We start from the raw sequence: 24,772 nt of genomic DNA on the forward strand, positions 1-24,772 counted from the left end.
AGAGTATTTTCACACATCAATATAATCACACCTCTTTGTGCACTTGCGACTCCAGTGAAATTATTTCGTTCTTGTCTAGGCGCATTATAGTTATTCTACTTTATACATTTGACAGAACTGTTCCGTGGTCGCGAGGAAAAATTTATTTCATTGACTAAGAAATCTATGTGCTGCTCTGATCGTGTGGCATTAGACATTTTAAACCACTCCCATTTTTTTTGCATGCCTACGAGCCATACTGAGCTCAGCAAATATCTGAGCACTGTTCTATATAATGTCATGTCTCTGAGGGGCCATAAGTAATTTAAATTTTTTCACATAGCTTAAGGTGCGCATGCGTTTTATTTAATTTATAGCTCTGATCTCTACTGTGTAGTCTACATCCGTGTTTCAGGTTGCTTTTTGGTTACGTGGCGTCCGGAAGTAGGTAACAACGGTAAATGACAACACATAAAAAGACCCACGCGTGGGTTAAACAAACACAATGGATTTAGAGGCCGCCAACACAAGTTTTTAAAATATAACACTGCATGAACTGATAGAAAACAAAAGTGAGGAATAATGACAAAAAGAGTAGGAAAAGGAGGAAAAAGCATGTCTAGGCTAACTCTTGGCTCAAGTGACCAAAAAGGGATGCTTACATGACCCTCGCTCTCCAAGAATCCAATGCACTTCATATAAAACTGCGCTTTCTATTATTTGCAAAATTTGATGACACAGAACTAAAAACCTGTTAAATACAATTATGATCCAAAAAGCCGCTTTGGGCGGCCAAGTTATTGCCCATGCCACGCTTCTGTTGTGTAGCAAGCAGTCATAAATAAAAGTCTGTGTACTGCCCAGTATGCTCTTCATAGCATCGCCAGCAGGATATTGGGATCTTGTACACCATGCGAGATATGCAATAGGTGAAAAGTGAAATTCATGTGTTTAGAACAGCCTGTCTACTATTTTATCTCCTACTGACTTTCTTCAAAGTTTTGAAAGTTAGCAACGGGCGAATAAAGTATTCTTTGCTCCAATCCATCCACATGTGTTAATATAAGAGCAGATCCTCAGCGCTTCGAATTCACTGGGCACGGCGGACCACACGGAAAACTGGCTCTAAGCATGCCTCCCCTTCTGCTGCTTGGCTTCGCCGATGAAAACGACATGTGCTACAACCACACCCGCTTGCCAGTATCAACTGATACAACTTTCACCGTTCCCCCTGTCCATGACACAGCAAGGCTCATCCGTCCCCCTGCCGGCCACTTCGGTTGGGGAGTGACGTCATCCTCAACAACCGGTATAAGAGCAGATCCCCAGCGCTTCGATTTCACTGGGCACGGCGGACCACACGGAAAACTGGCTCTAAGCATGCCTCCCCTTCTGCTTATCCAGGTTGGTTGCTACTCCTCATGCAAAAGCGATAACCATATGTTGCTGGTCCTGCCGTGCCCATGGCGTTTGATGTGCATTGCATATGAATGCTTAATTGTGTGCAAACTGCTCCTATGCGTAGAAAGCAACCCTGGCCCCACTGTTCAGGAAATGTTCGATAAAATCATGGAATCCCAAACCATCATACAGCAGGAAATTTCGGAACTGAAAGCTTACCAAAGTAAGCTAGATATATCTCTCAGCTCCTTAGCAACTAGACTAGATCGCATAGAACATCTGTTTGGCGACTTCAAGGCCGGTATTGAACCACTTGCTCCAATCGAACAGCATATGAATTCGATAAAGCAGTCATTTTCCAAGCAACATCAAAAGCTCACTAACCTGGAGGATCGCAGTCGTCGCTCGAATTTGATTATACATGGCATAATGGAAGATACCTCTGAAACTGAAGAGGAACTTAAAAATAAGTTGATTTCTGAGGTCTTTGAAAAACACCTTGGTGTCTCAACGTCATTCATTGCCCGTATACATAGAATACGAAAAGCAAATAACTCAAAACGTCCTGTAACCGCATTCTTCCAAGATTTTAATGAAAAGTAGGCCCTGTATGCAAATGTTAGTAAACTTAAAGGTTCGGCTTTTTTAATACAAAATGATTATTCTAAGGAGACACTAAGAAAACGAAAATTGCTTTGGGAATCTTGCAAAACCGAAAGGAAGGATGGAAAGAAGGCTTATCTCGTTCGTGACAAGCTCAAAATTGGCAACAGCATGTACGCTTGGAAAGATTCAACTGAACAACGGATTAGCCTTTCTACTCTCTCTTCTAGTAACTCTGATTGACAGACTACCTTAGATAACCCAGCTCTTCGTGACCTTGTTATCTTAATAATAAATGCCCAAAGCATAGTGAACAAGGCAACTGCCCTTGAGATCGCTCTGTTTACTCACAGCCCTGATATAGCTGTTATAACCGAGACTTGGCATCACTGTGATATCACTAATGATTGCATCTTTCCTCCACCATAAACTGTATTTAGGCGTGATAGGGGGTCACGAGGAGGTGGCGTAGCCATTTTATTAAAACCGAATGTTTCCGCTATAGTTCTAAATTCAACAGAAAACCATGAAAGCATTGCTCTGAAAATTACATATCTTGGCTACACTTTCATCTTATGTGCACTGTATAGGCCCCCTAATTCAGACCTGGACTATCTGCATAAGCTGCAGGATTTTTTCTTCAACTACAGATATAAAAATTTGATACTTGCAGGGGATTTCAATCTGCCAACCATAAACTGGTCTAACGAAAACCTTGGATATTCTGAAAATGCTGACGCCATCTATGATATAATGTTATCTTACAACCTTCAGCAAATAGTCACCAAATCAACCAGAATACATGGTTCTATTGAGTCAATCTTAGATTTAGTATTCATAAAACGCTCTTATTGTGATTGCACAGTATCTGTTCATGACGGGATATCTGATCACGTTCAAGGAACACTGTAAATATTGTATCAATAGCTTCATACTCGATAAGAAGAAGCGCTTAAAGAAAGCAAATCCCTGGATAAATCGCCAGTTTTAGTCACTTAGCTATTTTAGCAGAATAGCTTTCTTCTAGCATTACATCAGAAAAAAAACATTACTTGACAGAGAGTCTTCCACAATTTACACGAAATGATCCCCATAAATTTAGGGATCACCTTAGAACTTCCCACAAGCAAACAACTCAAATCACTGTGCATAACAACGTGATTACGTGTCCTCAATCAATTGCTACGCATTTCAATGCCTACTTTCATCCTGTATTTTTTGAAGAAAGTGCCAATGAACATGTGTTTGACCTTCCACCTGAAAAATCAATCACTGTATCCTACGAAGGCGTTGTTGAATACCTACTCCGGTTAGATACCAAAAGTTCGTATGGTTCAGATGACATACCAAACGCCTTCTTCCGCCGTTATGCTGAATCATTAGCTCAATTCTTAACAAAAATTTTCTGTTTATCCTTATCGTCTTTTTCATTGCCCCCCGACTGGCTAACCGCCAGAGTTGTGCCTGTGCATAAAAAGGGGGACCGCGCGTGTTTAAGCAATTACCGTCCGATTTCTTCGACGAGTACCTGCTGCAAACTAATCGAACACATTATCGCTAACCACATACTTGAAATATACAACTCTAAAGGATGCTTGTCTCCATTTCAACACGGCTTCAGGAAAGGTTTTTAAACTGTCACGCAGTTGGTTACTGCTATCCATAACTTTAGTTCCGTATTAGATAAATCTGGACAACTGCACATAATTTGTTACACTTCAGCAAAGCGTTTGATAAAGTTCCCGATAATAAACTTCTTGAAAAACTGAAATTAATAGGCGTGCCCTTGACCTTAGTAAACTAGATTGCTCCTACCTACAAAATCGAACACAGTTTGTGGATATTGGTGGCATCTCTTCCACGTTACTTCCAGTGACATCTGGCGTACCCCAAGGAAGTGTACTAGGTCAACTGTTATTTTTGGTTTATGTAAACGACATTGTGTGTTCCATTGATAGAAATGTTAAAATTAGTTTATTTGCCGATGACTGCATGCTGTATACCCAAATAAGTTCTGTGGCTGACCAAATATTTCTGAATGATGCTTTCCGCGAAATTGTGGCCTGGTGTGAGAGATCAGGAATGGTCTTCAATTCTGATAAGACTATGCTTTTGCGCATGACAAGAAAGAAACTTCCTATCCACTTTAGGTATTCTGCTTGCGGCACCGCTATCTCGGAAGTTGAAAAATACAAATACATAGGCGTTTTAATAAATTCACAGCTTAACTGGAGCGACCATGTTTATTACATCTGTTCATCTGCGTTAAAAAACTTGGATTTTTGAAACACAACTCAAAGGAGCATCCAGTCACGTTAAGCTATTAGCCTATAACTCTCTTTTTCGGTCCAAACTTGAGTATGCGGCTATAGTGTGGGACCCGTGCACCAAAAAAGATATAGCAAAAATAGAAAACGTGCAAAGGCGGGCTGTGCGCTTCATTTACAATAAATTCAAGAGAACTGATTCCCCATCTGCTTTAATGGCCTCCAACGAAATTAAACCTCTTCATATAAGACGGAAAATTGCGCGATAAGGTTTCTTCATTCATTCATCCAGGGAAAGTTTAGAATTTCTTCTTCACCTTATGTTACACCTTCAACTACACGAAAAACCCGTCACCAACATACCCATGCCCTAACACCATATTTTGCGAAAACTAACTTGTTTAAATACTCATACTTTCCGCGCACAGTAAACGATTGGAATGCACTGCCTGAACAGATTGTCTCAAGTGACAGTTTTGAAAGATATCTTAGCAATGAATTTTGACGCGCAGATTGATGTGCAATGTATTTCCTTTGACTTGTTTCGTTCATTTGTGTCATGTGTCAAACCTTTTGACTATGTAATAACTTTATGGTGTTTGTAAATATGCCTTGTTATCTGCCCTTCCTGCTTTGACCACATGAGGTCTGCAGTATTATGTAAATAAAAATAAGTAATGTTATCAGACAAGGATTGCGAAATTGAGGGTCTCGTAACAGCACCCACCTGAGGAAAGCCAATCATAACAGAAACCGAGTAAAGCATAGTGGAATGTTTCTATTTCGTTTTAAAACGCTGTTCCACCGACATATATCTAACCTGCTTTCGTCTAAACATTCAGTCTGCAAGACATAAAGACGAACTATCCGTCTTTCTTGATGAATTCAGTTTTGGATTCGGTGCCATATTTTTGACTGAAACTTGGTACACACGCACCACTGAAGTTTACAAACGAGACTGCTACCAAACCTTCTTCCTAAGTCGGACATCTAAACATGGGGTTGGAGTGGCAATACTAAAGAAACATGCTCTAAACTGCGATATTATACCCGAATTTCCTTTCGTAAGTGATGATGTAGAATGTTTAACGGATGCGTCACAAAGAAATGTGTTTTCAGTCATGTACAGACCACCGGATTCTTCTCTTGATGTTTTTGTCGGTCATTTAGATCACTTGCTGAATTATGTCAATCAAGAAAATCTTAACCTCATTCTCGGTGGAGATCTTAGTATCTACTTGCTGACGCCAACTCCTGCTTAAATGACGTTTGTATCAACGATAGAGTCCAGTGGCCATCTTACTTTAACCCAAACTGAAACCCGCGTCACAATGCAAACTGCTACCATTCTTCATATTTTTGTAGCCAACATAAATAGTAATTATGTTTTTTCCAGAGTTCGATGCTGTGATATTAGTGACCACTACCTGATTTATGTACTTGTACGGGGCATCAGAAAGCAAACAACTGATTTACCCGTCGTGAAAACAACACAGTGCATCACACCCGTGACCCTTGAAGCGTTTCGTTCGAGTATTATAAACGAAAGTTGGAACGGTGTATTTTCTTCCGATGCAGCCGATGATGCCTATGAGCTATTCATTTCTCGTTTTAAGTCATTATATCATGAACATTTTAAAGATAAGGTCATCAAGAAGTCAAGAACGAATCGTAAACCTTGGATCAACCGCCATTCTTTAAAGATGATTAAAAGGAAATCCAAGTTGTTCATGAAATTTATGAAAACAAAGTCGCTGGCTCTTCGACAAAGATTCAGAGCATCGTAATAAGCTAACTACTCATTTAATAAATGAGAAAAGAAAATATCTGCATAATGAGTTTATGAGCGAAAATTGTGATGGAAGCGCTGTAGTCCGGATGAAAATAAACAAACTAGTTGATTGCAAATCAAGTTCTGCAGGTGTCACTAGTTTTACTCTCGAAGGTCATAAGGTAAAAGGAATCGAGCTTGCAGAAAAGTTCAATAATTTTTTTTAAGGATGGTGTTTCATAAAACGCACCCTCAAAGCTGTTAATCCCAATATAAAAGCCAATGACCACAGTGTATTTTTAGATCCTACCAATGAAAATAAAGTTCGCAGTATTTTTAACTCCGTAAATAATTGCATAGCTTGTGATATAGATAACATACAAATTGCGCCGATAAAATACGTAATTGACTGCATAGCTTCTATTCTCACTCATATTTACAATCGCGCCCTATCTACTGGTTTATTCCCAAAGTTAATGCAAGTATCAAAAGTTATCGTTGTCTACAAAAAGGGAGATGAAAGTGATATGTCTAATTATTGACCAATTTCAATATTACCGGCCTTTTCAAAAGGCTTAGAGAGAATAATCTACAAAAGAATAATTATTTTTTGCTTAAAGTTCAGTCTTTTTCCCCTTCCCCGCATGGCATTATCTACGGGAAATCAACCGAAACGGCGTTATTAAATAAAAAAAAACCACTCTGGATGCAATTGAAAATCGAGAAATCTGTATTGGTATTTTTGTAGACTTTTCAAAGGCTTTCGACTGCCTCAATAATGGTGTTTTACTGCAGAAACTGGATATATACGGCATGAGCGGAACGCCCTTAAACCTTGTAAAGCCTTACCTTCAACATCGTTATCAGAAAGTCCAAATAGGGTCCCATCTGTCATGATATCAATCAGTTTGTACTGATGTGCCGCAAGGCAGCATCTTAGGGCCTCGCCTGTTCATATTATAGAAAAATGATACAGTTACAATACATGATAAACCAAAATACGTCGTTTACGCCGATGATACAAGCTTATTTTTTCAAGGCACCTCATTTCAGCTTCTTCTCCCAATTATAAATGCCGCAATGAATCGATTAAAAACCTGGAGTGAAAGTAATGTACTACATTTAAACACTGAAAAAACTCATCACTATCATCATCAGCCTTTCTGCACCCATTGCAGGGCAAAGGCCTCTCCCTTGGCTCTTCAATTAACCCTGTCCTTTGCCAGCTGTATCCACCCTTTGCCTGCAAACTTCTTAATCTCATCCGCCCACCAAACCTTCTGCCGCCACCTGCTACACTTACTTTCCCTTTGAAATCCACTCCGTTACCCTTAAGGACCAGCGGTTATCTTGCCTTCGCATTACGTGCCCTGCCAAAGCCGATTTCTTCCTCTTGGTATCGACTAGGATGTCCTTAACCCGTGTTTGCTCCCTCACCCACTCTGCCCGCTTCCGATCTCTAAACGTTACACCTATCATTTTTCTTTCCATGGCTCGCTGCGTTGTCCTTAACTTAAGCTGAACTCTTTTCGTTAGCCTCCACGTTTCTGCCCCGTAGGTGAGTACCGGTAAGATTATGCTGTTGTACACTTTCCTCTTGAGGGAAATCGGTAAACTGCCACTCATTATCTGAGAGAACCTGCCATATGCGCTCTACCCCATTCTTATCCTCCTAGTTATCTCCCTCTCGTGATCCGTATCAGCTGTCACTACCTGCCCTAAGTAGGAGTATTTCTTTACAGCTTCCAGGCTCTCTCTGCCAATTGTGAAGTACTGTTTCCTTGCTAGACTGTTGAACATTACCTTGGTTTCTGCGTGTTAATTTTGACCCAGCGTTCTGCCCTGCCTGTCTAACTCATTGACCATGGTTTGCAGTTCACCTCCTGAGTGAATCCGCAAGGCAATGTCATCAGAGAATCGCAGATTATTTAGGTATTCTCCATTACTCTTATTCCCAACTGTTCCCAATTCATGGCTTTGTATACCTCCTGTAAACAGGCGGTGAATAGCATTGGCGAGATCGTGTCTCCTTGCCTGACGTCCTTCCTTATGGGAATTTTATTGCTGACCTTATGGAGGACTATAGTAGCTGTGAAGTTGCTATATATATCTTCCAGTATTTTGACATAAGGCTCTTCTACCCTCTGGTTACGCAATTCCTGTATGACTGCTGAGGTTTCTACTGAGTCGAATTCTTTCTCGTAATCAATGAAGGCTATATATAGAGGTTGGTTGTATTCTGCTCATTTCTTTGTCACCTGATTGATAGTTTGAATATGATCTGTTGTGGAATATCCTTTACGAAAGCCTGCCTGATCATTCGGTTGATTAAAGCCTAAGGTTGCCCTGACTCTATTTGGGATTACCTTAGTAAATACTTTGTAGGCAACGGATAGTAAGCTGATCGGTCTGTAATTTTTCTAATCCTTGGCGTCTCCCTTCTTATGAATTAAGATAATGTTTGCACTCTTCCAAGCTTCTGGCACAGTCGAGGTCATAAGGCATTACGTATACAGGGCGGCTAGTTTTTCTAGCACGTTCCCCCCCCCCCCCCATCCTTCAACAGTTCTGCTGTTACATGATCCTCCCCAGCTGCTTTCCCCACTTCCAATGCTCCTAGCGCTTTCTTTACTTCATCTTCGTTACTGGCGGGATGACGCATTGCTGTGTACTACTGTCTTTCTCAATAACGCTCTGATTACATTGGCTACTGTACAGGTCTGTGTAGAACTCCTCGGCCACGTTAACTATCTTATCCATATTGCTAATGACATCACATGGCTTGTTTCTTAACGCATACATCTGGGTTCTCTCCATATTAAACTTCATTATGTCGGCTACCTTGCACTTATTTATTAACTTCGATAACTCTGTGAGTTAAATTCTGTCTTTAGGCTTAGACGCCCTCATGCTTTGGAGCTTCTTAATCAGATCTTTCGTCACCTGAGATAGCTTTCCGGTATTCTGTCGAACTGTCCTACCGCCTACTTCTACTGCGCCCTCCGTAATGATGGCTGTGAGATCATCGTTCGTTGTATGAACATGAAGATCGTCCATCAGTGCAGTGTACTGTGATTTTACTTTATTCATTGCCGATTCTACGTCCTCATAGAAACTTTCAATGGTCTGGTCATCATGGCTGGACGTGGGCGCGTAGGCCTGCACCACTTTCAGCTTGTACCTTCTATTCAGCCTAAATACTATACCTGCTACCCTCTCGTTATTACTATAGAACTCCTCTACGTTGCCAGCTATATCCTGATTAATAAAGAATCCCACACCTAGTTCTCGTCTATCCGCTAATCCGCGATAGCACAGTATGTGTCCGTCCTTTAGTAGTGTATACGCCTCACCTGTCCTCCTACCTACGCTAAGCCCTATAACATCCCATTTAATTCCCGCTAGTTCCTCGAACAGCACTGCTAGGCTAGCTTCACTAGATAAAGTACTTGTGTTAAACGCTGCCAGGTTCAGATTCCGATGGCGGCCTGTCCGGAACCAGAAATGCTCAGCACCCTCGGCTGCGTCACAGGTCTGGCCGCAGCCGTGGTCTGTTGCTCCGCATGCGCTGGGGAATGAGGGCCGAGGGTTAATTGGTTTCTTCATAGAAGGTTGTGGCCAGGTACTACATTAGGGTGGCCAAGTCCTGTTCTGTTTTAATTGGCGCCGAAAGGTGCTCTTAGCTTCATGTCATGAGAGCAAAGGGTATTTTTTCCTAAGGTGTAGATCAACTGGAGTTCATTTCGCCGATAAATAGTCGACATTCACTTGCGATGATGTGCATTCCAACGGGCTGTGCTTTGCTGTTTTCGATTTCGATCATTCGTTCTGGCAGCATAGGTCGGGCACGAAAAGGGGCACGAGGTACTGCCTCGAATACTGCCTGAAACTTTACAGATATGAGGGTTGATAAACCGAGACTCAGAGCTGGCAGTTCTATGAGAAACTAGCAACGCATGGCATCCCTAGTTACATTGGTGGATTTGTTCGTGCAGGCTTCTCAGATGGGGCATCTTTTACATGGTTCATGGCAACATTTCTCACCGAAGCTGCTTCGCAGGCATATGGAACTATGCGACTAGTTTTGCGTCACGATGTGTTGTTGAGATATTCTGAACCCAGATGCTGGAGCATCTTTAGACTCAAGCAACAACCATATAATGACACACCAGCGGTTGACTGCCACTTCTCGTGGCACATAGTTCGTAAGGACATTTTAGATGAGGCGCGAAATGGCTCGACTGAAATTTTGAACCAGATTTTGGATGTTTATAAACGCCTCGATTTCTTCACTGTGTTGAAGTGCGAGCGGCCAGTCTATTTATTAATAATAATAATAATAATAATAATAATAATAATAATAATAATAATAATAATAATAATAATAATAATAATAATAATATAATAATAATAATAATAATAATAATTGGTTTTTGGGGAAAGGAAATCGCGCAGTATCTGTCTCATATATCGTTGGACACCTGAACCGCGCAGTAAGAGAAGAGATAAAGGATGGAGTGAAAGAAGAAAGGAAGAAAGGGAGGGCTCCGTAATAATTTCGACCCTCTGTCTATTTTGCAGTGTCTGAATTCAGACAATCTTCAGAAAATCGTGTTACGATGTTAGCAGTGGTGTTAGCTAACCCAAGTCTATTGAAAGTTCTTTGGTTGCGTTGTTTTGCGAAATAATATGTGGTAGAATTGCACTTAGTGCATCATAGTGCATTCGGACATCAGATAACGCAATGAGAGCGCTCGGAGGGCTATCACGTTCGAGCAGTGAATGCGCCCCTTCGCTCATCGTTGAAAGCAGGAAAAGAAACCGCCGCCGTTTAGTGTTTCGGCCTGCAAAGGTTAGAAATAATTCGGGAAGAGGATATAAAATTTGTCTGGGAAAGATAGCAACTTTAAATTTAGATATTTACACTAGCCATTTTCCTGCACATCTGAAACAATTAGGCATGTAAGCAATAGCGGGTTCGGAGATTGAAGATGCAGTCTAGAGTGCTAATCCAAGTTTTAACGCGCGTTGGCGACAATATAAATCACTGTATAAGTATCCATAGGATGTTTCAGCTTTCGGGTAATGTCCATTTCTTTTTCACTCAGTATTTCTCATATAAACGCCTCTGTGTGGTTTAACTTTGCTTTAAGTTCAACACGATTACACTTTCTAGCTTACCAGCCGTATTCACTTCTGCAATCACTTGGCCGTTAGACAGGCAACCATATATCGTATGACGCAACTAACAGCAAGCGAATTTGAAAAAAAAAATACGGGGAAATCTGAGCCAAGTCAAAATAATTCTGTGCTTTTGTTGTCGCATAGCCTAGTTAGCAGTATTTTTTTTCTGGAAGCAATGAGAAGCAGAGGATAGCAAACTTTTCACTATTCGTGTCAGGGGAACGAAAATGGCATATAATTTTTATACATCCGAATGAGTGCGAAAATTACGGGTTTGTGCGACGTCGAACAGGACAATGAGTGCATAATGCCGCGAGACGGAGCGTTCGCGCTTTAACATTTTTCTCGGGTTTACTACATTCGAATCAATGCGAAAGCACGGATTTGTGCTGCGTATAATGCGATGATGAGCGGACAGTGCCACAAGGCGGAGCGTTGGCGCTTCTCGAGCATACAGTCGGCATGACACGATTTTGCTAGGCTCTGAACCTCGTGATTAGTGATGCGTATATAGACGACCATAATGAGCGAGCAGGGGCGCGGGACGGAGCGGACATACATCGGCACGAGGCGATTCCGATAAGCCCTGAACCTCCAGATTAGTGCTTTCGCGCTGTTAAAGTGTCAACGCTAGAGTTGTAGATCATCTCAATATACAGCTGCCCGAGTTTTTTGCACCATGGTGCCATTTATGCAAACTATTTTTTTTCAGTATCGAAAACGAGCTCGCTAAATACAAAAAAGCTTGCATATTACAGTGATACTGCTGCAGCATCCTAAGACGAACCTCTGAGAACGGAAGCCGCATTTCTTCGAAGCTGTGAGACAGTTGTGACAGAGCTCTGCGTGTGCTATGGGTGTGCACTAAGCGGGAGATGTGTGTTCGCAGCTGTCACTTGCTAGCTTTCTTGTTAGACGTGCAAATAAAGCTCTGTAAATGCCGCTTTGGAGCGAAAAATTTCAGCTATTCTTGTTTTTCAGGACAATCTAAAACTTTTCAACTGCCAGTCTATACTTGAAGCCAATATTATAGCCGCTCGCCATTTAGTTCTTAGGGATCAGTTCATTTAGAAATCAATTAATCAGTTAAATACCGCCCAATCGGCGACGTGCTCAGAAAATATCAATTCGTTTTACTGAGCAATGACACTTGCTCTGTTTGAAAAGCATGGCCGCTTTTATGTGGACCGCCTGGAATATTGCAGCGCAGGCAATGGTTTGCCATGTCACAACTTCTAATACGGTGGAACCCTCATTTTGCTAACGCTAATTTGAGCGAAGTACTAACAATCTTGGGAAAGCGTCGGTTGAAGGCTAGGGTTGCTGCAATTAAGTTGAGCCATGTTCAACATTATGAGTTATCAGTGTCCACAACGTCGCAAACACATGTAAGAACGGTAAGTCGCAGGAGTGGTTATGCGTTGTATGAGAGCAGCGGCGCCATGATATTTATTTTAAGGGCCTGCTTGCAGGTTCAGTCTCTGAAAGGAGGACCTTCCGCAGTTCCGTATAATCTTGGAAATCTAGCATCACGGTGTTCAGGATGCACTTATGCAAATGACTGTCCAGCATAATATCCCCGAAAAACAGCGCGCTCTTCTCTGTCTTCTTTCTCTGTACCGTGTAAGCGCGCTGTTTTTCTTTTCGGTGATATCATGTACCAACTGGCCCCGTCGCTATCTCTAATGTCCTGCATATTTTAGTGACTTTTGTGTCTTCAATGCGGTTCCAATTATTAAATTGCAACTCCTAAAAAGTCCCACTGAAATTCCTGAGCACTCTTCTCTTGGCGAGTTGGTTCATAACCGCAATTAATGGATTAAACTTGCGCAAAGGAACTAAAGAAAAAAGAGACGCGAGGACAGGACACAGCGCCTGTCGTGTCCTCGCCGTCTCTTTCTTCTTCAATCCCTTTGCACAAGTTTACTCCTTTAATCGAAATTCCCAGTAACTTTCTAGAACCTGTGTCGAACCATATTAAATGTGCAATCTTCTCATGAGTGCTTCAGTCGTATTAAAAATATTGTACCAATGCTGTAAAACTTCGTACCGCAATTTCAGCAAGAAAGGCGTGAGGCAAATTATTTAAGGCACGAATTTTCGCTTGCTGCTACCCGTCTGTATGTGTTATGCAAATGCTGCGCGAGGTATACCCACGCAGCTGTTGAAGGGTACAGAACATCACCACCTGTATGTTACTCGTGGTTTACTTTCAATGTGGTTTAAGCGGTGAGAAATACACTTATATGTCGTGAACGACTTATGTTTGCAATTTCTGTGAAATATAAGGCGGGATCTCATTTGGAAGCAGTCGTTCAATATTCATTTTATTTCACAGCATCCCTAGACAACTAACTACTTTACCTATGATAGACGGCAAAGAAACAAGTATGATTTTTACCTAGCAGAGAACAATGACTGCGCTTTAATAAAACTCATGTTGCAAAGTGCTTCAAATGGCTTTCATAAGAAAATATTCCTGAGCTGACCTAGCATTTCAAGTCCTTCCTGCGACAAGACAGGTGTGCACAGGGTATCCTGCACCGTAGGGTGTCATTTAAAACAGGCATGATTGAAGGCTTGATTTAAGCTTAAGATTTTCCTTGAGAATGTTGGAAAATTGGGGAAAAATCCGCTTGTTAAAAGAGCAGCAGTAGTTAGAAAGCGTGTGTAAAATCTGAGCATATTATGTTGGAAGACCCGAGACCTGGCCTGTGTCGCAATATATACGAGCAGTATGGAAAAAAACTCAGGTTTGGCTATGATTTGGCTATGAATATTTCGCTATGAGTATCGATGGCTATGATTATCTATGAGTATGTATGGAGTTGGGCTATGGCTATCTCATCCTCGAGTAGCATGCCAGGCCCACAACCAGGCAGAAACTCCAGTTGCATTAAAGTCCTCATCCTCCTTCTTTCATTCGGTTTACGCCGCCTCAAACAGCAGACGTATGCTCTGTTTCTGGAGTGAAGTGCTCCATAACGGCGCAGAATGCCCCAATAAAACTTTTAGACTATACTAAAAAGACCATTGCTATTATGACAGAGCATTGCTATTATGGCAGACAGAATGTGCTAGGAAAACAGGAATATAGAGGGAATGGTTCTGTGAAACCACATCATGTCAAATGAAGAAATCTTGTGAAATTAGACTGCGCGCCTTACAGCGGCTACTCTGTTGTATCTTTCAAGGTCACAAATTTATTTGCAATGGTTTTTAAATGTCATTAAGTTATTTATGACAATAGTAAGAAAAAGAAGCCACCTGTGGTAGCTATTGCTTTCTTTGCTGACTTAGGCACACTGAATCTAAAACCACAGTTTTCCAAAATAAAAAAAACTCAAGAAAGTGTTGGGCTAAATGATGAGGCCCAGTGTAGCATGACTGATAATAATGCAATTAAATTTACAACTTACTAAACCACCAGCAGCTTCTGTAATTCGTCCGGTACTCACTGATGGAAATGATAATTCCTTGTTGAGGTAATGCGCAGTGCTGACTTTGATATTCGGCGTACTCGGCAAGTAGACTTCAATATAAGAGAGCTGCTATTTTCCGGCCTTGCTCACAATTGCCAGAGCGACCGGATGGAGTGCCTGTGAAACTTCCGGCTCTACGCGCACTGCCTGGACTACAGCGAGTGGTAGACACTTTGTTGTGCGCTTATTCTTTATGACAGGTCAACGGACATTACTTATTTTTCGTTCCCAATGCCAACGGCGTTTCAAACGGAAACGGCGCAGCTGGTCTGAGCGGTTTCTGTGAAGCACGGCATGCATCAACTATACTTTTACAGCATCGCCATGCTTGCCACTAAATACGCCGGATGCTGACAAGGGTGAGACACTCTGGAATTTTCTGCTCGGAGCATGCAGCACAGTGGCGCGCTAACTCAAAAATGTGGAGACGACGGCTTTGAGGTCTCTGCGTTTGGCGCGGTGGCTACGATTCACTCTAATATGAACAAAAACAAGAAAGAAAAGATTTAAAATGCGATAGGGGTGACTGCGCAATCTGACAGACGAAATGCTATTGAATTCAGGCAGCCAACAGTTGCTCAGTGTAGTAAAAAGTAAGCAGACAGGCAGGCGAAATAAATCTCCTAAGAAAATTGTTCTAAAAGAAGAACTTCTTTCCACGAAAAAAACATCATCAACTCATCGGCGCCGGCGGCAGGAACAAGCGCACTTCACAGTCGGTCGGAGCAGAATCACTGTCCCTGTCTGCAACCCTAAATTTGTTGGTGACTGGAAACTGTCTATATAAAGGTCGAACCCCGCACGCTATACACTTTGACAAAGAAGCGACTAACGTGATGCGACCAGGTTCGTAACGCGGCTGGCGTCCTACCCTACGACTGTCAAGCTGTTCTCGAACGATCGTATCTTGACGCCCAACATCCTCGAACCTAAATGCAGTGAAAGACATGCAGGGCTCAGCATAAACGGCTGCTGTGTTGTGTGAGCAAAGACCTCATTAAAACTTTGTTTCTCGTGAGATGGCTCTCAAACGCTGAAAACACTGTTAGTAATACCGTAGGGCGTATAAAAAATTGTTGCGCGTAATTACGGCCGTTCCAGAGCAATCACTTTGGGTCGTGAGACCCAAAGAGAAACGGACAGCGACAAATGGCGACTAGAATGAACAGACTGGAAACGCAAGTATAACGATCTTTGCTGCACTACTTAAATGCAGTGACAACCTATGACCAGCACCGTTGCTGATGTCAGAGGAAGGAGAAGGACTAAATTATTGCTTATCCAAATGTGTACTGCCTAAACTGCAGTGTGATGACGTTTACGTCGTGGTCTGCGGCGTGACCGAGTGCACCGGATATGTACTGCATTCTTGGAGGGCTTATTTCGAAGCAAACTTTCCATTTGTTCATAAACAGCGGTCTTGTCCCTACGTGCGCAGACCTTCCATGGGAGCCCAGCGGCCACACACTCTAAGCCCTCTTCTCGCCCTTTTGGACAAAAATTGGCCTTTGCGGGGACCAACTGGACTGCGACAACCGATGGTTCTTTTACGGCTAAATTTTGAGCAGATTAAGCGGGACTCTGCTGCGAATCATCCCTTAGTGCGAAAGGGTTCGCCCGAAGCGTGCAACGTCAGGATGTTATCGTCCATGCAAAGACAGCAGCGGCTAAAAGAAAAATAAATTTTTCTACCCGTGACAGGAATGGAAGCGTTGTCCACTCTGTTGGGAGTCAGGCGCGATGTCCTCTAGACTACCGCTCCTCTATTTCCATCCACTGCGTTTCTTTCAGAAAAAAAGACAGACTGGAGCAGTCGGGCACGTGATCGTGTTTGCAGGCGACCAGTGTCAAGGTAAATTATTGGTTTCCACTTTACACAGCCAATTATACACTTTGGTACTCATGACTGTTAAATCTTCGACCAACAGAATCACCTAAACACTTTTGAATATCTCAAACTTGAACAAAAGCATGGCGAACAGTTATCTAGCGTTTCCACAGGCTATGTAAACCCCTAAGCATTACAATACACGCGTATCGTGTGCTATAACGTCATTTTTATTTATTTATTTATTTATTTATTTGCGCGGATACATGCACCGCAACAAGGGTATTGTAGCTAACTGCTGGGCGACTACCGAAATGAAAGCTAAGTCGTACAAAAAAATTGCAGAAAAAAAGGCAAAAAACTAATTCGTCAACACTGCCGCATCTGCAGGTCTACAACAAGCACTAGTGCATTTGGAAAATTCGCAGAACACAAAAAGAAAGGAACATTACCGCATCAGGTAAAGCAATCTAACAAAAAACAAGCGAAAAAAGTGGTATCAGGTGGATGCGCGTCGATGTCAGATTTAACGATAAGAAGGCTTTAAAGTCGGAGAAGTTTTATATTGATTAATACAATGTGGGCAGCCTACCACAGAGTGCGGAAAGTGTGCGGGAAAGGTGTGTTGCGATGAACATCAGTGAAACAGCGCGTGTCGAGAACATCGCTTAGAGATGACGAGGAAAGGCAAAATCAACACATCCTAATCTATTTTGGTGAAACAACAGTATGTATGGGAAAAGAGTTCTAGTTTTGAGGTTAATAGACTGCCCGCTTTTGTTTGCCATCCAAGATTTCCTTTAACTAAAACTGCTGCAAAAATCATAATTCCCTGGAACAAATCTGGCAGCATAGTTTTGAATGCATCCGATATTTGCTACAAGATATGAGGTTGGAGGATCTCACGCATTACAAGTATGCCATATATGGGCCGTAGATCTGTAATATAAGGCTGTTCTTTTACTTTTACTGGAGCCTTACGAAATTAGGTCGTTACGTCGTTTTAAATTGCAAAAACCTAATTCCATGGAAATCTAAAAAAATCTTTCTGCAAAGTTCACTTCAAAAAATACACCATCCCGGAAATTTTTAAATATAATGTTACTCTAATTAGGCTGCGTGGTGCGGCGCTGCATGCAGGGAAGAAGAGAACGAGGTTGAAGCGCGAGGAATCGTCTACCAATTAAGCTTGAGGACATCACCATCATCATCATCATCCTCCTCTTATACCCAGCGCGCAGCGCCGCGCCATGCACCATAATCGGCGCAACAATATGTTCAACAGCCTACGGCTTCCTGAATAAAGGATCATCGACAGCCCGTGGCACAAAACAAATTATCCTTTTGAATTCGAGACTAATACCGGGTGATTTTTTTTAAGAAAGTCCAAAAAAAATGTGGCTTTTGATGTAAAGAAAAGCTTTTTGCGGCGTAGTAATAAAAGTGATGGCGGACGTCAAAAACAAGCGAATCATGTTAACAAGTAAAGTTAATAACTAAATTCTGATAGCCAACTTTTTATTTATTACCCATCAGCACCTGATTGCAATTAAATTATGGCAGTCGGCATTTAGCAATAGCCATATCAGTGATTATAATTTTGGAAGCGAATTTACACTTGACGCTGAGTATCGACTAAACTTGGCAATTTCTGGCGCCTTTTGAAAACCGCGCACTTGCAGGGGGCGCAGAGCGAGGCCAATCAAATCGCGACATCGCGTGACGCATGTGGAACGTCATATCCTCTTGCCTGACCGTGTTGGAGTACCGAAATAGCATGGAGAGGAAGCACTGCAGCACAGCCGGGGCTTAGGGGCTGTGGGGACCTGCCCTGCAGCCCCCTGAGTTTGCTTTCCCGCGAGGCACCGTGCAGCGGCGGTCTCACCTCGAGGCTGAGCGGATTCCCTTGTCAGTTACATTAACTGGCAAGAGAGGGCGCCAGCGTCGCTGCGCGGGAGACTGCTGAAGCCTGCCCGCGGGAGATGGGGTCTCTTAGGCCGGGATAATCGCCGCGATCGGACGCGTCGCTCGCGGCTCCGCTCTTCGCCGGCGGGGCGAAGAAGCGACGGGGAGACAGGCTCCCGTACTCGTCCCGTCCGGCCTGCGGAGTTTATATCCCTTGCCCTAGCGCGGGCGAACATTCGCTCGGAACGTTGCTGGTGAGTCGGACGACCTTGATTCATTAGCGTACCTTGTTGCTAGCTGGCGTTATTGTTTCTGTAGCAATAAATGCCTGTTTGTGTCAGCCAATGTGTCGTTCCTTTGTTCCCCCAGAGCAAGGCCCGCCGTGGTCGGCGTGCGCTCGGTAGCGTACGCGATCACGGGGTGGGGTCCAGGCGGCTTTGAACCGTGTCAGCCGCGATTGAGTGGGGAGAAAGTACGTATCTCCCCAATTCAATCCCACATCTGGCGCCCAACGTGGGGCCTGCTCTTGGAACATTGGACGACTGTCGGTTCGGTTCGAGGAACGCTCTTTGTCCGGACTTGACAAGAGCTAGGCCTAGAGTGAATTTTGATCGCTAGGACCTGCGGCATGCTTTCTTGAGTGCGAGGTGTATTGCGCTGCAGCATGTTTGAACTTTTCGACATGCTCAGCACATTTTTTTTTTCCCTGGAGTTTCTTCGTGAGAATGACTTGGTCCGCATCGAGGGAGTTCGAGGCCTAGCGCCCGCGGAGTCGCCGAGCCCGAAGCGAGTGAGTACGGAAGCCGCGTGGGTGGTCCGAGTTTCTGTATATATTTTCTCTACTATCTCTTTTTCGACTCTGGGAGTCGCGGCTCCGGGAGCCGGGTGGCCTGGGGCCACGGGTGCCGCTACGAGCTCGCTGGTATTGCAGCTCGGCACCGGGCGCTCCGACACCGTCCGATACGGTGGGCGCCGACCGCTCAGAAGCTGCTTTGTGCAGTGAGCGGGGTAGGACCACCCCACAAAGCTGATATCTCCTCACGGCTGCGCGCACAAAACCCGTTTCGGGTCTTTGTTGTGGTCACGGTCGTTGTAGGAGTGGTCGTTAGGCCTGAGGCTTTTCGGAGCTGCCTGCACCACATTAAAAGAGACATGACCACCGGACCGTGACGCTGAGAGGGGGCGCACTTTGCTGCCCGTCCGTTTTTTTTGCAACCTCGCACGAACTGAGCAGTCTCGTTCAACTCAAGAAAGGGCTTTGTTCACTCGAACTTTGCGTTTGCACAGCCGCCGACACGTTTTGCTAGCAAGTTAGGCATTGTGCCACGAGGCCCTTGCGGATGCCGTTTCCCCTCCCGTGACCTACGTTAAAGGCACGCCGAGAGCGTTTCGACAATTTTGCAGATCCGGTGGAGCCACCCAGGCTTGCTGACCGGTGCACATCGTCTCGCTGCCACCTGCTGCGACGGAGCGGCCTGTATCCTGTTCGCCGCATCTATCCGGGGCAGCTGTGGCGAGACCAGTCAGCAGTCACCTCCGGCTGCTGCTGCCCTGGCGACTACTGCAGGATCCTGGCCTGCAGTTTTCCCACCGGCCTTCGATTCGCGGGCCTGCGGACACGGTAGTCCGCGGGCCATACGAGTCGTCCCAGCGGAGACCTTCACGCCGCCTTCGGAATACCGCGGAAGTCTGCGTGGACGCTGTCGGCGTGACCTCCGCTGCAAGACGTGCCTCAAAGACATGAAGACCATGAGACTCCTCCATAGCATGTACTTTCAGGCGCGTGGGTCTATTTAAGGTTGGGGGGATGTGGGGACCTGCCCTGCAGCCCCCTGAGTTTGCTTTCCCGCGAGGCACCGTGCAGCGGCGGTCTCACCTCGAGGCTGAGCGGATTCCCTTGTCAGTTACATTAACTGGGAAGAGAGGGCGCCAGCGTCGCTGCGCGGGAGACTGCTGAAGCCTGCCCGCGGGAGATGGGGTCTCTTGGGCCGGGATAATCGCCGCGATCGGACGCGTCGCTCGCGGCTCCGCTCTTCGCCGGCGGGGCGAAGAAGCGACGGGGAGACAGGCTCCCGTACTCGTCCCGTCCGGCCTGCGGAGTTTATATCCCTTGCCCTAGCGCGGGCGAACATTCGCTCGGAACCTTGCTGGTGAGTCGGACGACCTTGATTCATTAGCGTACCTTGTTGCTAGCTGGCGTTATTGTTTCTGTAGCAATAAATGCCTGTTTGTGTCAGCCAATGTGTCGTTCCTTTGTTCCCCCAGAGCAAGGCCCGCCGTGGTCGGCGTGCGCTCGGTAGCGTACGCGATCACGGGGTGGGGTCCAGGCGGCTTTGAACCGTGTCAGCCGCGATTGAGTGGGGAGAAAGTACTTATCTCCCCCTGTCAACCCCCACAGGGCTTAGCACAGCGTGCGTCAAGGAGTGTCGCGACTTGATTGACCTCATTTTGTGCCCCCCCCCCCCCCCCTGCACCACACGCAAGCGCATGGTTTTCTAATTGCGGGGGAAATGGCCCAGATTACTTGAGCAACAGTGACGAGGGTAATCGCGCTTTAGAATTTATAAAATCTGTTTTTGCTATTACTAGAGGCCGCCTAGGAATCAGTAATTTCAACCAGGCGCCTACCGGCACAGTTCGCTACGAGAATTTAGTTAATAACAATGCAAGTTCGCATGATTTGTCTGTTTTTTTTTGTGGCGTCTGCCAATGTATGCAATAATTTGCTCTTAAAAGTTTTTTTTTACCTCAAAAGCAATATTTTTAACGTCCCCATCTAAAAAAAAAACACGTATACGAAGCATGTAAGTAGTTAGTGCAAACCTGTCACGATTGATGGACCCTATTGCGATTATTCATGCAAATAATTTCTTATTTATGGTCATTCGGATCTGCAGCAAATTTTTATAAGCCTAAAAACAGAATACATGCTTATAACACCGTTCCTTATGCAGAAACTCTGAACGAGCCGGGTGCTTCTTCAAGCCAAGTGCGACGCAGCTGGCGCTGCTGTGATCATTGCCATTTTCACTCGGTGCAACTCCATTCCTGCCGGCGCCGCGTCGGCGCGATCTTCTTTTCTTACCGCCGCGGCTGTCGACATGTGATCGCGTGTTCTGGCCGAGGGCGGCAAATATTGCTGCGGGCAGCGTCATAGCCTCCTAGAATACTTCACGCCTGCGCACTTCCCCCGTGTCGACCCGCACCTTGACCGAGTGGTGCGGGAAAGCATCTGCCGGAAGCGCACGCGCAGCGCTTGATTGTGGGTTCTGTATGAGCGACTCGCACAAGCTCTAAACATTGGCTGTTTAAAATTCAACGCCCTCGTGACGCAAAAATCTTTTTTATGGGCATTGCATGACAACTGGGATTCTTTCATATTCAGAAGGCAAAAAGAAGGCACGCAAAAAAATATATAACACAGATTATTTTATTTCGGCATCGTTATTACCTCGTTGCAACCAGCCTCGTCGCGGCTTATTGGAATGTTTTTAGTTTCCTCCCCTGAGCTGGGCGTTCTTAGCCGTCAGCTGGTCTGTCTTCCTCGCGGCGTAGTTTTTCATGTAGGTGTTGGTGGCAGCCCACAAGATGTTAGCATTCACTGCATCCGGGTGATGATCGTTGCAGTAAAGATACAAATCTTCGTTGTCACTCAACAGGTGCTTGAGCTGGCCCATGAGCAACTCCCTTTTTTGGCGTGTTCTATGGAACTGTGCGGCGTTTTCGTTCATCGTAAGTTTTTGCAGCACAATTTCAGTGTGGAAAACAGCGTTGACAACGACAGGCTGCGGAAATTTGAGCGCTCCTATTGCGGGTCCTTCGATTAGACAGCTCTCGTCCGGCGGAATTTCCCTGCCCTCTCTTGTGACGTTTCTTGCACAAGCTTCGCATTGAATTTTCGTCAAGGCGGCGTGAGCGCTGAAACCTGCAATGTACACGATGACCGGCAAACTTTTTGTTTGAATTTAATGTCATCCCAAGTAAATTTAATGCTGTACCAAACATTTAAATCATTTGCGTCGTATGTGATGCTGCTGGACTCTGAAAGTTCCTTAATGTCGGAAAATGCCAGTGAGTCTTGAAGACGCAGTTGGGTTTCAGACCCATACATTTGCTGAACAGCAATGTGGTAGTTGGATCCAGCAAGCCGGCGGTAACGTCCAAACCAGTTCTCTAAACTGTCGTTGGACACTTACCGAGCAAGATATCAAAATTGACCTCTTCATGGCACTATCTTCTGAATTATATCAATCAATAAGATGTCAGCCGGAGTGCTGCGTGAGTTGCTGCTGTGAATGAGCGAGAACGGCCGGCACTCATCTTTAGGTCATTCCACATGTCAAGCCAATCTACAAAATCACAGAAATTGCAGGTGCATGTCAGTCACGCTTCAGACAGGCTCCTGATAAGGATCTCTGAGATATCGGCCCTTTGATGGCGTTTTCGTGTTTACAGTGCTCCACCACTTGTGTATTAATTCAATAAACTCTTCGGTGTCGCCGGCACAGCGAAAGCCGGGCTTTATGCTAAGAGTTTTCAGGGATTGTGCTACGAAGGGCTGAGTAATTTAAGGGCAAGATCCACATTTGGACACTCAATATTTGTAGGGTGCAGGGCCTTGTATGTTAGTCCATAGGCAAACTTGGACAGGTTATGCCTTTCCAAAATAGACAGGCGCCGAAGCGTCTGAAATGAAGCTTTCTTGATTTGAACTTTGGATTCTGTCCTTTTAAACTAGGAATAAATAATACCAGTGTCTGGATTTTTTTTTTGATTCAGCCAGTTGTTTCTGATGCACTTGAACAGGCGTACAGAATCCACCACAAAAAAGAATGGCCGTGAACTGTCTGCTGGATGGGTGTATATTATTTCAGTTGTTTTTTTCTTGGAAAGGAACGACATCACGTTTCTGTTTATGGCTTTGTTATCGCTTATAACAGCAGTAACCTTGAGTCCTGCTTTTTCGAGTCCTGAAATAATCTTTTTAATGACTCCATGCAAATCTCTTGCCCCAATTCTGAAGATTGGCATAATGTGAGCCACATGTTTGTGCCCAGAAAGCAACGACTGCGTCATGAATACATGCGCAGTTTTGGAAGCGTCAGAGGAGTTGGATGCTGTTTCTGTGATGGAACCTCCCTTATACTCAAAATATTATTGTAGATGGATGTCATCTGTCATAAAGAAATGGCTCTTTCGTGAAGTTCCAAAGGGTTCACTTTTTTCGTTATATGCTGTAAAAATTCCTGATCGTATTGCCCTGTTCCATGGCTAACGTTGTACTTGTTAAATAGTCTAGAGATCGTACACAGGTGAGGCAGGGTTATTTTGCCACAGCTGCGAACAAACTTGTAGGCAGGGGGAAAATTGTACAAAATATGCTGGCCAAGATTACAAGCTCCGAAGTATACCTGTATGCCGTCCTTTTTTTGAGGAGGAGATGAGGCGTTTTGGCCAAAAATTCTAGTGTTTCAATTTTTTCCTGCGGAAGAAGGCCATCATTTGAAAGACCATTCAAAAGAGAAAAAAGTAATTGAAAAGATGCCTTTTGTTTTTCTTTTTTTTCGCAGCGGTCTGATTCTCTGTACAGCTGCACACTTTTGAGAACCGATTCCAGATTGCGCATGTCTTCAAGTCTCTCTGGAATGGCACATCACCGCCGCGTAGCGCGACTTTTCTCCAGTAGGCGGGAACCATGGGTAAATTATTGATTGCTCCGGAGCGTTAGGCTTCTGGGTGCGTTCAGTTCTCGTCAATGTGAAAGAATACAACAGCTGCGTTGGTTCTTCTCATCATCCAGAACTATGACGTGTGAAAACCTTCAAGCCGCGACAGGAGTTTCTCATATGATTATAACTTTTTCCTGCGCTCCTCATCTTGATGCGTAGAAAGCGACATCTCGATGGCCTGCTGCAGGTGTGTTGCCTCGCGGCGTCTTCGGTTTGCGTCGGGCTCCTCGCGAATCGGTGCAGTGTTTGAAAAGTAAGATCGAGAATTCAAGAATATCGGCGGGACCGAGTCAGGAGTTAGACGCGTAAGGCTCATCGCAGCTTGTACTGTCCTGCCATTTGAATCTGTCTATCAGATTGTGGACCGGAGAAAATCAGGCTTAAAAGAGAGCTCGCCAACCTGCATCTACGGAAAAGATACAAATGCTCTCTTTTAGTATCACATATTTTTGCTCTGCTGTTGTCACTGCTGTCACTAGCGCTCATTACTGCTGTCACTTCTGCTGATATGTGCTACTAAACGCCAGTTAACAATCATCAACTCTCAAATTTATAACAGGTGATGAACGCCACGTTTCTGACTGGTAGTATTATAACCATATTATGTATTTAAACTGACAACT

The 24,772-nt window shown here is 44.4% G+C and overlaps 1 protein-coding gene across 9 annotated transcripts in view; it reads right to left on the minus strand.

Moving 5' to 3' along the window:
* LOC144104001 (dermonecrotic toxin SPH-like) overlaps positions 1-24,772 on the minus strand; it is a 178,112-nt gene that overhangs the window by 69,384 nt on the left and 83,956 nt on the right. Inside the window, exons 1-3 of one of the 9 annotated variants that reach the window (XM_077636774.1) lie at positions 14,664-14,810; positions 6,871-6,969; positions 1,765-1,828 (exon numbers count right to left, since the gene is read on the minus strand). The exons of 1 other annotated variant lie outside the window; for it this stretch is intronic. The gene's annotated coding sequence lies outside the window, so the exon portion shown is untranslated. Of the gene's footprint in view, positions 1-1,764; positions 1,829-6,870; positions 6,970-14,624; positions 14,812-24,772 lie in introns of those variants that run through there. 7 more of the 9 variants (XM_077636772.1, XM_077636777.1, XM_077636773.1 and 4 more) reach the window with 7 other exon arrangements.

The sequence above is a fragment of the Amblyomma americanum genome, chromosome 9 (genome assembly GCF_052857255.1).
Source record: "Amblyomma americanum isolate KBUSLIRL-KWMA chromosome 9, ASM5285725v1, whole genome shotgun sequence".
In the NCBI taxonomy this organism is placed as follows: domain Eukaryota; kingdom Metazoa; phylum Arthropoda; class Arachnida; order Ixodida; family Ixodidae; genus Amblyomma; species Amblyomma americanum.